This window comes from Musca autumnalis, unplaced genomic scaffold, assembly GCF_047663935.1.
Source record: "Musca autumnalis isolate F117 unplaced genomic scaffold, ASM4766393v1 scaffold_3, whole genome shotgun sequence".
Taxonomy (NCBI): Eukaryota; Metazoa; Arthropoda; class Insecta; order Diptera; family Muscidae; genus Musca; species Musca autumnalis.
This window is the reverse complement of record NW_027411866.1, coordinates 257,710,642-257,725,010: the sequence shown is the minus strand read 5'-3', so window position 1 is coordinate 257,725,010 and position 14,369 is coordinate 257,710,642.

The window sequence follows — 14,369 nt, the reverse complement described above, 5'->3', positions numbered from 1 at the left end:
ACATTATTTCTCCAAATATTTTATTCTTGTCCGCTGAACCGATCTTCCTGAAACTTTCAGAGTATATTACCACATGGCCTGAAAGTATCACAGGCTATATAAATCTTAAAAATTCCGCCCCGATCTGGAGATATAGCCTCAGGATCAGAGGTACCTACAAAAAATGTAGACTTTGTATGCTGATATCTAACGAACGATTATCGATACAGTCTTCACATTTGGAATGTGTGACGGAATTTGGTCTAAAAATAAATTTGCCAAAGTAATTTGAAATCGGCTCAGATTTGGATATATATTTTCGCCCGATTTAATGCATTTGATGCATAAAACACGTTTTGTATGCCCAATTCCAATGAAATTTGGAATGTGTGACGGAATTTATTGCAGAAATAAATGTTCCAAATTATTTTGAAATCGGTTCAGATTGGGATATAGCTCCCATACATATTTTCGGCCGATTTCATGTATTTTCTACACCAAACACGCCATGTATGTTCAATTTTGACGAAATTTGGAATCTTTGACGGAATTGATTCTAGAAATTAGTTTGCCAAATTATATTGAAATCGGATGAGATTCGGATATACCTCCAATATATATTTTTGGCCGATTTCATGTATTTTATACAATAAACACCTTATGTATGTCCAATTTCAATGAAATTTGAAATATGTGGCGGAAATTGATCTACAAAAAAATTTGTCAAATTATATTGAAATCGGTTCAGATTTACATATAGCTCCCATATATATTTTCGGCCGCTTTCATGTATTTGATGCACCAAACACGCTATGTAAGCCCAATTACAATGAAATTTGGAATATGTGGCGGAAATTGGTCTACAAAACAAATTGGTAAATTATATTGAAAGAATTTCAGTCAATAGAATTTCAGGAAATGCACGAACGTACAAATTATTGAATTATTTGTGCACTAAAAATCGTAGTGTTCCGACTGCCGGAGCACTAGAAATCTTTTTGTACCATAAGATTTATACATAAGATTGTACCATAAGATTTATACACATAAGATTGATATGATTTGTGAGATACATTAAATATTTGATGGCTTTTGCGACAAGTAAAAATCTGTATAAATAAAAATCTAATGTAGTTGGTTGGTAATGGCATCAGTTGAGAACGGCTGGGCCGATTTGAATAATTCTTTTTTTGAAATGTTCGTCATAGCCCAACTTAGGTTTTATGCAAAGAAAATTTGACCTCGCCCACTTTTACACCCACTTTTTCAATTTTAATCTTTTCTACTAAAAATACTAAACTGATTTTCCTGAAATTGTCATGGAATGTACATGGATGGCCCCCGATGAAAATAGGCTACACATTTAGTTTCGGAGGTGACGGGGTACTACCAATATACCCATCTTTAAATGCTATATTTAAAATAATTACGAATGTATCGGCTTGGAAATTAATTTGTGAGACAATTGTGGTTGTATCTCGGCCTTACCTACTTTTTTAGGACCCAAAGACTTGACCACGTCCACTTTTAAAAATATGTTACAAAACTACTGAACGGATTTTCCTGCAATTTTCAGGGAATTCACAGGGATGGCCTCTGGAAAATACAGGGATGTCCGGTGGAAATAGGATACATATTTTCTTGAATTTCGAAGGGGGCGGGATACTTCCCTTTGCCATATTAAAAAAACGCTATATCTTTATGAATAAAAATCAAATGCAGTCAGAACCCAACTTAGGAACTGTTTCACTATGTCGAATGAAAATGAATGCGAACGAAAAACACATAAACTTTGCTTTTGAAACAACCACAAAATTTGAAATTCATACACGAGTTAAGTAGTTTTTCGTTCGTTTTCATTTTCGTTCGACATAAGGTATGTACGATTACTTTCCCAGCAATAATAACTCAGTCAGTTCCAGCAACCTCTCTCAGTGAATTTTATTGTCTCCAGCAAGAAAAATTGCAGAAAGTTACACTGTACAACACAAAAAATAATTACAAGTTAATTCGGCCAGATTATGAAAGAGGACCGAAAAAAGAAAGTTTACGTCGAGAAGTAACCTAAATAGTCGTGGCAAGTTCCGCCCATTTCTACAGGTTGCATTTTAGGTAAAAAGTGTATTTGGCAATATTACTGACAACAATGCGGGGTATCTTTTTATGAAAAATTAACCCTCATGCTAGTAACTAAAGGGGTCTTTTTGGTCCACTTTTTCAAAAAAAGTTTAAAAACTCCTTTAAAATATTCTACAAACTTATTTTTCATAAAATTTTACTATAGGTCCCCAAATACACCAAAACTCTAAATCGTACCTAAACGCCAGGAATCTGCCAAAAGTAAAATCACGTTTTAGGGATAATGTTGTACTTTATCTGAGTTTATAACGTTTTGCCCCACAAAACTTCATTCCAGTTAGAATACCTCAAAGACAAAAATATTCTCCATCAAATTTCAATATAAGTCGCCAAATAAATTAAATATGTATTTACAATATCTATCCAGAAAATATATACATCAAATTTGCCAACAAAACACCCAAATATTTTTTGAATAAATTTGTTTTGTTCTTTTTTCGGGTTGATGTATGAAAGTAACATGAAATTTAGTTTTAGACGAAAGTTGTTAAAAGAAGAAATATTATACACAAAATTTCACTATAATCCCAGAACAAACTAGATATCTTAGTAAAATACTTTGTTAAGAAAATTACGTTACAAAATTATATATTATAGGTAGAAATTATTTGTTAAACTTTTAGAATCTTAATTGAAATTTATTCCATACGTAGTCAAAATCTCCTAAAGTATTCACTTTTTGGGGATTGTGTCAAAAGAAGAAATGTTCAAAATCAAATTTCATTATGAGTCCTTAACGAAAGAATTTAGTAGCTATAATATTTAACATCTCCAGAAGCTTTCGCTTTTCATATATGATTTAGGACCATAGTCTACCGTTTTTATTCACATTTTCGTTATCTGCGGTCACAAAATATATTTTATTGAAGTTTTTTCATAATAAATTCTTTCAGACCCCTTTAGTGACTAGCATGAGGGTTAATTTTTTCCATAAAAAGATACTATTGCCAAAGACACTTTATACCTAAAATTCAAGGATTCCAAGGAATCTGATGTCGAATATTTCAAAACCTGTAGAAATGGGCGGAACTTGCCAAGCCTATTCAGGTTACTTTCCGATGTAAACTTTCAAAACGCCGATACACGTGTCTTCTTTTTTTCGGTCCTCTTTCATAATCTGTGCGGGGTTTCTTGTAATTTTAAAAAAGTTCAATTTTGTTGTACAGTGTTATCGAACACCATTTTGCAAAAACTAGCAAGAAAGTCAGCTGTTTCCGAAAATGTATGAAATTTGTTTTTGTTTCTTTTGATATTTTAAACCAAACGGAACAAAAACATAAATTTTAAAATTGCAGTTTACTTATTTAATGCTTTAATCCTATCCACAATGCTTTAGAATCTAAAAAAATGTGCAATTGTGAATATTTCTTGGTCAAAAGTGATAACATTGCGAGTTGTTTACATTAAACAGGCGATTAAAAGTCAGCTGATCAGACTTGCAAATTTTTGCGGGACAAATTTTCCCAGCAAAAATTTGCAAGTTCTCAATCACAAAACTCACCAAAAATCTCTCCAAACTCGCTCTCTTTTGCTGGATAATTTTGTTATCGAACAGCATTCAGTAAAATTTTTTACGAATTTGCACAAATTTTTGGGTTATCGAACAGACCTATTGTGAAACAGGCTGTTAGCAAAGACATAGAACTGTAAAGATTGGACATAGTGCATTATGCAATTTTACTATTAAACCATAGGGGGTGGGGTGTTTGTGTATTTAAGGGCGAAACCTATAGCTCTGTGTGTTGCGTGTGCGTTCAAAAATACAAAATACATGTATTTCAAATTGAAAACAACAACAAATACATGTATTTTGTTTTTGTATTTTTGAACGCACAACAGAACAGAACGCAACACGCAGAGCTATAGGTTTCGGCCTAAAGAAAATTTTACCGCGCCCACATTTTTTCAATTTAAATTTTCAATGTAAAGTTTTTCTGCAAAAACTACTGAACCGATTTTACTAATATTGTCTGGGAATGTACAGGGCTGGCCCCCGAAAACAGGATCCATATTTTATTGAATTCCCTGCCCCTATGCGATATTTTACGCTATATTTGAAAAAATTATGCATGTATCGGTTTAAAAATTTACGGATTAATCTATAATGTAGTACTTCTTTGGAGGCCTAAAGACCCGACCACGCCTGTTGTATCTCCAATACTACTGAACCGATTTGCATCAAATTTGCAGCAAAAGCTCAATGTTTGCCGTTGTTTTGTATATTTTATGAATTTCGGAGTAGGTGGGGTACCTTTCCCATGCATTTTTTAACCGCTATATGTATAAGTAAAACTTATAATTATATCGGTTACAGCATACATTTTGAGAGGCAATGGGGCTGTGTTGTACATATTTGGAGCCAAATGCCGAACCACGTCCACTTTTTTAAATATCTTGAAAACTGATGACAACGCCCACTCTTTTCAATACATTATTTTTCCAAAACTTCTGAATCTAATATCATGCAATTATCAGAAAATGTTCAGGAATATCCCATGGTCCAAAATGCTATATATTTGTAGACGAATTTCGAGAGCATATTTTTTTTATAATCGCTATATTTGTTGAATTTATGAGTGCATCGGCTTGCAAACTAATTTTCGAGACCATGGTGGTTGCGCTCCCGATGAAGAAAAACGATATATTTATTATTTTTATTTATTTATTTATTGAAAAATTTATTATAATTACAAATTACAATAAAAATATATATAAAAAGTACTAGCAACTAAAGCTATCGGCTTCACGATATATTTAAAAATGTCCTTAAATGAGAGGTTCAACGGTCCATCGGTCATGAAAAATTAAAAGATATAAGTCTCAATAAGCGGGAGAATTCGACTTTTTAACTTTTATAATTAGATCGCTTTAGAATAAAGACAGGGGACAAGGACGACAATAACCCCTAAACAGCATCAATGGGCGAAAGAATCCGACAGTCCATAAGAGAAAAGAAAGGTTACAGACAAAATCTGTTGGTAAATTTAAAATCATCCTCGGTTTGACAATTGACGGAAGAAGTGAGGTAGAAAATACCTATTTTTGAATTGTCCATAAAAAGTTGTCATTAAAACTTATTACGACGGTCAGCAACGAGGACCGGGGTCTGCTAGTTAATAAATACAAATTAAGATGAGCATTTTAAACCTATGTACTTTATATTAGTTACAACATTTGAGAACTTTAGTAGAAAATATGAAAAAATATCTGGTACAAATTTTTATAAATTTTAATTAAATTTATTAAATTGTCTCTTACATATAATCAAAAATATTACGCAAGGTATAACTTGGCAGTATTCCTCATGAGTGGGCTATGCTGCAAGATGCGATGAGGAACTGTTTACCATTCTTCAGTTTCACTTCAGCCACGCGAAGTCCGTTGTGATAAACTGGGGACATAATAAAGCGTTTATGGTTTGTTTTTAACAATTAGAAAAGATCGTGTATGTTTTTTGGTTTTGTAGCTTCTGTTATTCTTTTTCGTAAGCGTAGGATCGGCAGGTTATCTAAAAGGACTATAGAGTGCTTAATATTGATCTTGATTGATTGATTCGTAGGGCTATGATGTGAGTGGCCCCCTCTAGCTGCATGTAGTCCAGCAGCCCTTTAACATTTCCACTCCAGTCTCACTTATCGAGAGAACTACATGCTGTTGTTATTGCAACTCCTACAGGTAAAGTTGTATCCGTAGTAAAAGAAAGAGAAGAAAATTAATAAGTAAGTAAGAAAGCGGGCCACTAAGACTGGATGTATCCATAGTGCCTCCGGTGTCAGGTCCGTCGGATTTGCAGGACATGCGATGAGGTGTCGTGTGATGTACTGCCCGGTGCTCTTGAAGCAACTTGAAGCAACTGAAAGGTGCTTACACCTGGGAAGTTTTTGCGGTTTCTGAAACTACAATCTTCATTGATGAGAAAAATAAGAAAAGGAAATCGCGAAAAGGAAACCACGGTGTACCTCGCTGGAGTTGAAATGGGGCACAGGAAATTCTTCGTTTGTAAAAACATGTTCCATAACCTTTATGTACAACTTAGTTTCTAATTTACCCCTTTCCCCTGTGTTGAAATGGACCGATATAAAGTTTAGATCAAATCGGTTATGTCAAAATTGCCTGAAACTGTTTTCATCCGAACATACTTGTAGAGTTGGGTAATCTAGTGCGAAATTTACCGAAATACATAAACGTACGGTTTTTTTCTTGAGAAAGTAACGGGTAAAACTGTAAAGGACAATGAAAACGTGACAATATCGATTTCTTGGATATGGGAAACCTACATATACTTTTCGGTGGAACATTTTTGTAGAAAATTTCATTTTGTTTTACTTTTTGAGTTCAAGAACAAACAGGACATGGAAGGAACTGTGCTAGAAGGGCAGCATATTCGACAGAAGGGTTCCTCATTCTATTTAACTGAAAACATGTCATCTAAAATTGATGAAACTATATCTATATATAAGAAACCACAATGTCCTTCATAGAAGACAAGGGGGACTTCTCATAAAAAGATAAGAATACCAATAGACCTTTGTGAGAAGACTAGTGGTCTTTCTGGCGAAAGAGGTTAAACGTCCAATCTTAATTCGATTCACAAAGAACTTTACTTTTGTTTGCAAAAATGTAAAGAATCAATGGGATCAACTAAATAGGGATGAATAGACCACACATCAGAGGATAGTAAATATCCTGTGACTTGTCCTTTAACTTAGTGTAATATACAGTTTGCATATATGTTTTCTTATACCTTTCTTTTAAAATTAATAATGATTTTTAAAAAAATGTTCTTGTTCCAAATTTTATGGTTTATTTCTATAACGTGGAAAAAATTTTGCCCGGAGTCGAGTTATTTTTTTCGACTCAGACTCCGACTCCAGCAAAATTGTTCGACTCCGACTCGTAGACTCCGACTCCGAAACCCTGGTTCCTTGTACTAGTTCCAAAACGTATGAGTAACATCATAAAATGTAACGTGTGATATTAAGTATACGCGGCTTTAGACCTGGCATGTCCACCATTGACCAGATATTTACCCTGCGGCAAATCCTGGAGAAGACCTAAGAGATCGAAACCTACCACCTTTTTGTCGATTATAAAGCAGCCTTCGACAGCCCGCTGCGTTCCAAGTAGAGGAGGGCGCATGTCGTGCAGTGAGTAGTGCGTGTTCGTGCCTTCTCGAAAAACGCCGTGTTTGTGCGTGTCGTGCCGAAATACATTTTTGGCCGTGCGTGATCGTGTTTTTTTTTGTTCGACACGGTTTTGCACGACACGACTAAACACGATCTGCACTATGTGACACGATCGTGCTAAATTTTTGGGCTGCCTTTAGAAGTCGTGCAAGTGACCATAATAAACACGAAAATCTAACAAGAATATAAACCCGACCAAAAATGACTAGTCTGGTTTTTATACCGTTTTGTTTTGGAGAGGCCAGAGTATTAGTAAAAAAAGATGATGTTTGCAATTTGACTGTCCAAAAAACCTTGTAAGATATTTTACACGAATTTTCAGAGTTTTTGGATCAAAATGGCAAAAAGACGAAAAATTAAAAAGTCTCCAATTGATACGGAAATTGGTACATATTATCGAGTGCCGTATCTAGCCAGACTGATGTTTTAAACTTTTGGAACAGTCTAATCTAAAATATTTAAAAGAATTACCCAGGAAATTGTTGGCTATACCCGTCAGCTCAGCAACAAGCGGGTGATTTTTCCAAATATATTCACAACGAAAGGCGTACTAGACTTTTGAGTTCTAACTTGATAAAATAAAATCAGAAAATATACTGAAATATTTTGTTGATGAGCAGCATCACCACAGCAAATAATAAAGGAAATCAAAAACCTCATATTGAAAAAGTGTCCGATTTCACTCAGAAAACCTCATATGAATATTTTTTGAACAAAAAATTTACACCTATATCGATTTCTCTTTTTTTGTAATTTCGTGCGTGAGTGTGCGTGTTCGTGCCTTCTCGAAAAACGCCGTGTCTGTGCGTTAATGTGCATAAAAATTTTGGTCCGTGTTCGTGCATGTTCGTGCCTTATTTTTTAGGCACGCGCCCATCTCTAGTTCAAAGGTATTCCAAGCCATGTCTGAATTTGGTATCCCCGCAAAGCTCATCCGGCTTTGTAAAATGACTTTAACTGACACGAGGTCCTCAGTTAAAATAGGAAAGAACCTCTCCAAAGAGTTTGGTACCAAAAGAGGTTTCAGACAAGGAGACAGCCTTTCGTGTGATCTCTTCAACATCCTGCTGTAAAAGTCAATAGTCACATGTTACTTGCTTATGCTGATGATATAGACATCATGGGACGATCAGTAAAAGAAGTAACTGATACCTTTATGAAGGTCGAAGGAGAATCTGCTAAAGTGGGTCTGGCGGTAAACGGTGAGAAGAACAAGTTAATGGTGTCCACGCACAATGCATCCATTGAGCTCGGACCAACTGTGGAAGTTGGTTCCTATAATTTTGAGGTAGTAAAAGACTTCGTCTACCTCGGCACATCCGTAAACACAACAGACGACATCAGTTGTGAAATAAAAAGAAGAATTGTATTGGCCAACAGATGCTACTTTGGTTTAATTAACCCACTTAGCGCCAGAAAAAAATTTTTTGGAAAATTTTAAATTTTCTTATTGAATTCAGTTTTATTTTTATTTTTAAGCATTTTTTAAAAAGTAACTTTTTTTCTTAAAAGTTATAGTTTTTCCGGAATCGGGTGTCCGTTAAAACGGACAGTGGCAAAATCCACTACCGTAAATTTGTATGGGAAATTGGTGTTTTTTACAAATATGTATAAAGTAAACTTCATTTTTAGTCGTACGCACAAAGCCAACTGTTTTATATTTTTAAAGATATTCTCTATCTTCTTCATTTTATAAAATATTTTTCATCGTACGCCCTAAAGAACGGCATGTTTACTTTATCCGTAATTGTAAAAAACATCAATTTCCCATACAAATTTACGGTAGTGGATTTTGCCACTGTCCGTTTAAACGGACAGCTAACTTTGCAGTGTAATACAGAAGAATTCTTGCTTTGTATTCACAATTTATGTTTTTAGAATAATACTTTCACATCTTTTCTAAATAATCTCTGCGTTGTATAAGTGTAACTTATCTAATTATGTGTTTTAACCATTGTAAGAAAATCAAAAAATCACTTCACGAAAAGGGTTATTTTTGTGACCGAACCGCGAAAAACTACGCAGGTCAAATGTCAAATTATGAACGGGAAAATACAGACATATGAGTAAACAATTAGAAAATACAAAAACCCCGCGATAAAACACGTATCTAACTGTTTTTTACCTGCATTTTTGTGCACATTTTTTGCTGGCGTTTAAACGACCAGTGGCTTTAAGTGGGTTAAGCAGTTTAAAAACAAAGCCACATCTCGTCAAACAAAAATAACGCTCTACAAAACACTGATACTACCCGTGCTGATGTATGACTCCAAAGCCTGGGTACTTGCGCAAGCAGACATGGCAGTGCTGCTTCGAAAGATCTACGGACCAATCTGCGTTGACGGTGAATATCGACGTCGTATGAACTACGAGCTGTATCTGCTATACAACGACATCAATATAGTTAAACGTATCGAGATGCAGCAATTGCGTTGGATTGGCCATATCATAAGAATGAGCGATGATGAACCCGCTAAAAAGGCCTATAAATACGGACCGCTTGGCGGTGCACGCAGAATTGGCAGGCCAAGGAATAGATGGCGCAAACAAGTGGATGATGAGATGAAAAGGCGCGGTATTCCAAAAAGCGAAGCTCGAAACAGAGAGAATTGGAGATCTTTTCTTAGTTTGGTCTATGGAACAAATGTTCTGTAATGGGCCAGCTAAGTAAGTAAGTACGTATAGGAGGTGCCACAAGAAATGGACCGATATAAAGTTTAGATCAAATCGGTTATGTCAAAATTGTCTGAAACTGTTTTCATCCGAACATACTTGTAGAGTTGGGTAATCTAGTTCCTAGTTCCTTGTACTAGTTCCAAAACGTATGAGTAACATCATGAAATGTAACGTGTGGTATTAAGTATACGCAGTTTGTTCAAAGAAAAAAATGTTGGCCATTGGAACTGTGAAGTGAACTAGATAATTCCATATAGTTCTCACGGTGCTCTTGAAACAATTTTAAATGGAAGGTGCTTACACCTTGGAAGTTTTTGCGAATTCTGAAACTACAATGTTCATAGATGAGAAAAATCGAAAAACAAAAAAAATCGCCGGAGCGCTTTTTAAATAAATCGCGATTTAAGTTGACATTTTTAGGTGTTGTTTAGGTTTTCACAATTTTGCTTAGAAACCGCAAGTCCTATCAAAATGGGACTTAAGAAAATATTGTAGCTATGAAAATTCTCTAAAAGATTTACCTCTATGGTATTCTCGTCGGTTTTACCGTTTTTGAGATATAGAAGTTCAAATTGGGACAATTCAAATTCAATTCAATTCTGTATCGCCCCCTTATAAAACAATGTCATGAAGGGTGCGCCTTAACTAACTTTTGATGAAAACCGCTTACACAGGGAAATTTTTTGTGAATTCTGAAACAGCAATGTTCACAGATGAGAAAAATCCAAAAACAAGAAAAAATCGCTGTAAGGATTTTTAAATAAATCGCGGTCAAAATTCACATTTTTAGGTGTTTTTTAGGTTTTCACGATTTTGCTTGGAAACCGCAAGTCCAATCGAAATGGAGCTAAAGAAAATGTTGTAGCTGTGAAAATTTTCTACGGGATTGACGTTTATCATTTGTTCCCAGCCTGTACCATTTTTGAGATAAAGAAGCTCAGTTTACATTTTTAGGTTTTTTTTGTTAGGGTTTCGCGATTTTGCTTGAATACGATAAGTTTTATTGATATGGGACCTGAGAAAATCTTAAAGCTGTGAAAATTCTCTACAAGACTGGCTTAAGTAACTTATCCTAAGTTGTACCATTTTTTTAGATATATAAGTTTAAGTTGGGAATTTGCAGTCATGACATTGTTTTATAAGGGGGCGATACAGAATTGAATTTGAATTGTACCAATTTGAACTTCTATATCTCAAAAACGGTAAAACCGGCGTGAATAACTTAGAGGTCAATCTTGTAGAGAATTTTCATAGCTACAATATTTTTTAAGTCCCATTTTGATAGGACTTGCGGTTTCTAAGCAAAATCGTGAAAACCTAAACAACCCTTAAAAATGTCAACTTAAATCGCGATTTATTTAAAAAGCGCTCCGGCGATTTTTTTTGTTTTTGGATTTTTCTCATCTATAAACATTGTAGTTTCAGAATCCGCAAAAACTTCCGAGGTGTAAGCACCTTCCATTTAAAATTGTTTCAAGAGCACCGTGTTCCTTTTGCACAACTCTACATACTTGGGGACTAAAACCATTATTTCGATGCCGCACTTTTTCACCGTATCAAAGTGTATATACCGTCCATTAGCCGGCTAAGGGTATAAAAATACAACTAATGTCAATCTCTTCTATGATGAGTACAATGACAGCGGTAAGCAATATTTAATCTCATATTACCGTTGTTAATATGTCAAATAATTATATTCACATATTGCTTCTGTATTGTGGTGATTACATACATACATACTGATATGCAATATGAACAGATTATGTGTGGAAGTGTGTGAATTGCTGCATTAAAGCTTTTTTTTGTTTGCTACCGATTTTTGTGAGAAATTTACAAGAATCAAACAAATGACTTGTTTTTCAAGTGAGTACGGTCGTCTCCACTTAGAATTCGTTAACGTTGTTGTTGTAGCTGCTCCCAAGATGTGGGGTCGTAGTTAACGTTTCCGATTCGTTCGCGCTGTGTACCTTGTTGCCTCTTAACCGTTTTTATTTCACATTTGTATGGGAGAGTCGTGGAGTCTCGCCAGTTAAGTTGCACATTGCCTCTCTGTGAATATGTTTTGTTTCTGTTGGGGAGCACAAATTCACGGATTTATTGGGTTATTGTTTTTAGTTTAGTTGTCGTCGGAGTTTCAAAGCGTTCGGTTGGTAAAAAAAACACACACCAAGCCAGGCGATGTGTTTTGCGTTACGTTAAGTCTTTTGTTTTTAAATTTTCGGACTTGTTTTTTTGTTTGTTTTTAAAACATCCCACCTCCAAAAAAGACGGACTTTTAATAAAACAATAATTAAGCGTACGTAATATCCGCGAAGAAAACAAAAAACACCAACAATTTTATTGAAAATAAAAGTGTTTAATGATGGTTTTGAATTAAATTCAAGAAGATACCTACTTCTCACTAAAAAAAAAAAATCAAACGCGAGTGTCAAGTGAAGCTACCAATGGAATAAAATGTTCAAACAACAAGTGGTGGCGTTACATTAACAGTGGGTGGCAAAGTTGCTGAATGAATAAGCAGTGAGCTTGGCTGCTCCCAGCTATAAGCATTGTTGTTGTTTTTGGAAAATTTCGCAATTTTAACGCGCCAGTTTTTTATTTTTTTATTTTAATATTGTCGTTGTTGAATAAAATTAAGGAGTGCGTGTGTTTAACGGTTGAATTTTTGCTAAACGGCCCGGCCCGGTGCAGTGCAGAGCGTTTGGATAGCAGTTAACCTGTCCAAATTATAATGTCAACATTTCGACTAAATGAAAACAAAAAAAAAAAAATAATTTACAAATACCATTAGAATTTATTGCCAATTCTTGTGCTTGTACTTAAAATTTTTTAATTACTGCCAAGTTAAAAAAAACGAAACAAGAAGAATTATAAAAAATCTCTGCAATTAACAACGAAATGAAGGTTATTGACGTCGGGGCTTTTTTTCGTTGCCGCTTAAAAACAGTTTTTCAAGATTTAATGCCTTGTAATTGCCAATTTTGAAATAATAACAAAATAATAAAAAAAAAAAACAAAAAATTATACAACATTGCAAATATTCTAATTTAGTGTTTTTTGTTTAAAACTTGTTGCTGCTACCGACGTCGGCCGATGTCGTCGGTTTTTGCGCCGGCGCCAATTACTTATGCCTCATTCATGTTTCCATTCAACAAATCTATTACAAGGTAACTAACTGGTAACGATCACTTAATAACTATTGTAGCTGTCTCTATCCATGATTACGAGTTAACAGACAATTCTAGCATTATTATTATTAGTATTATTGTAATTACATATATATACACATGCATTTTTATTATAAGATAAATAAGAATTTATTTAATTAAATAATGTATTTAATTTTTGGACGAATTTCTATGTGAAAGCAATTTCTGACAGTTCCCTCAAGTTGATTACCCATAATAGTAAGACAACAGGAACCGAATTTTAATTGAGGCGATATTATTAATAGTAAGGATAATTTCTAGGCTGTCAAATGGATGTGAGAACATTCAGTGACCACAAGTTTCTGATTGGAGATTTAAAGCTTCGATCAAAAATCTGGTATCATAAGAAAGTTACTACAGTTCCTCTATTACGCCAGAGATGCAATTACGAATCTGAAGAACAACAAAGCATCAGGACTATACATTTCCTCAGAAATATTAAAATATACCACAGCTTTGGACTAATTCATGTGACCTATAATGCACAAAGCTTGAATATTAGAAACAATACCTCCATCATTGAAGGAAGTGGTTCTTTTTAACATACCGAAGAATGTTGATGTAAAAACTGGCGGGGAATAATACTTCTCAACTCGATACAAAAATTATATCTTTCTCGATACATGCGTACGGATAGAACAAGTTGGTTTTAGACATAACCCATATTGCGGGGATCACATAAACTCGTGAAGAATAATCGCAGAATAATCATTAGAACACTTTGAACGCTGTTTAGACCATATTAAAAAAGACTGGTTATGGAAATATTTATACAATTTTGGATTTCCCCTAAATATGTCAAAATCATTCAATTGCTTTACCACAATGCAACATGTAAAGCTCGCTTCAAAGATATTGACAGTGAACACTTTCATATAACACTACTTGGTGTTAGATATGGAGATGATAAAGACGAACGCCTAAGCACCTGTTCACGTAAGAACAGGTAGATATTATAATAAAGATGGTAAATGTCCTGGCGAGCGTTTCTAGATATAATTTAGTTAAACATGGATCTATTTTTAATACAGTCCACTTGAAAAAGATAAACATGTGGTATGTAGACCGACTTATCGTAGGAGGTCATTGAAATAAAATGAGATTAGAAATTCCATTGCCGCATGTGGTATGTCTGAGTTATACTCCGTTTACATTAGGGCTTTTTGCCGGGTTAACCTTC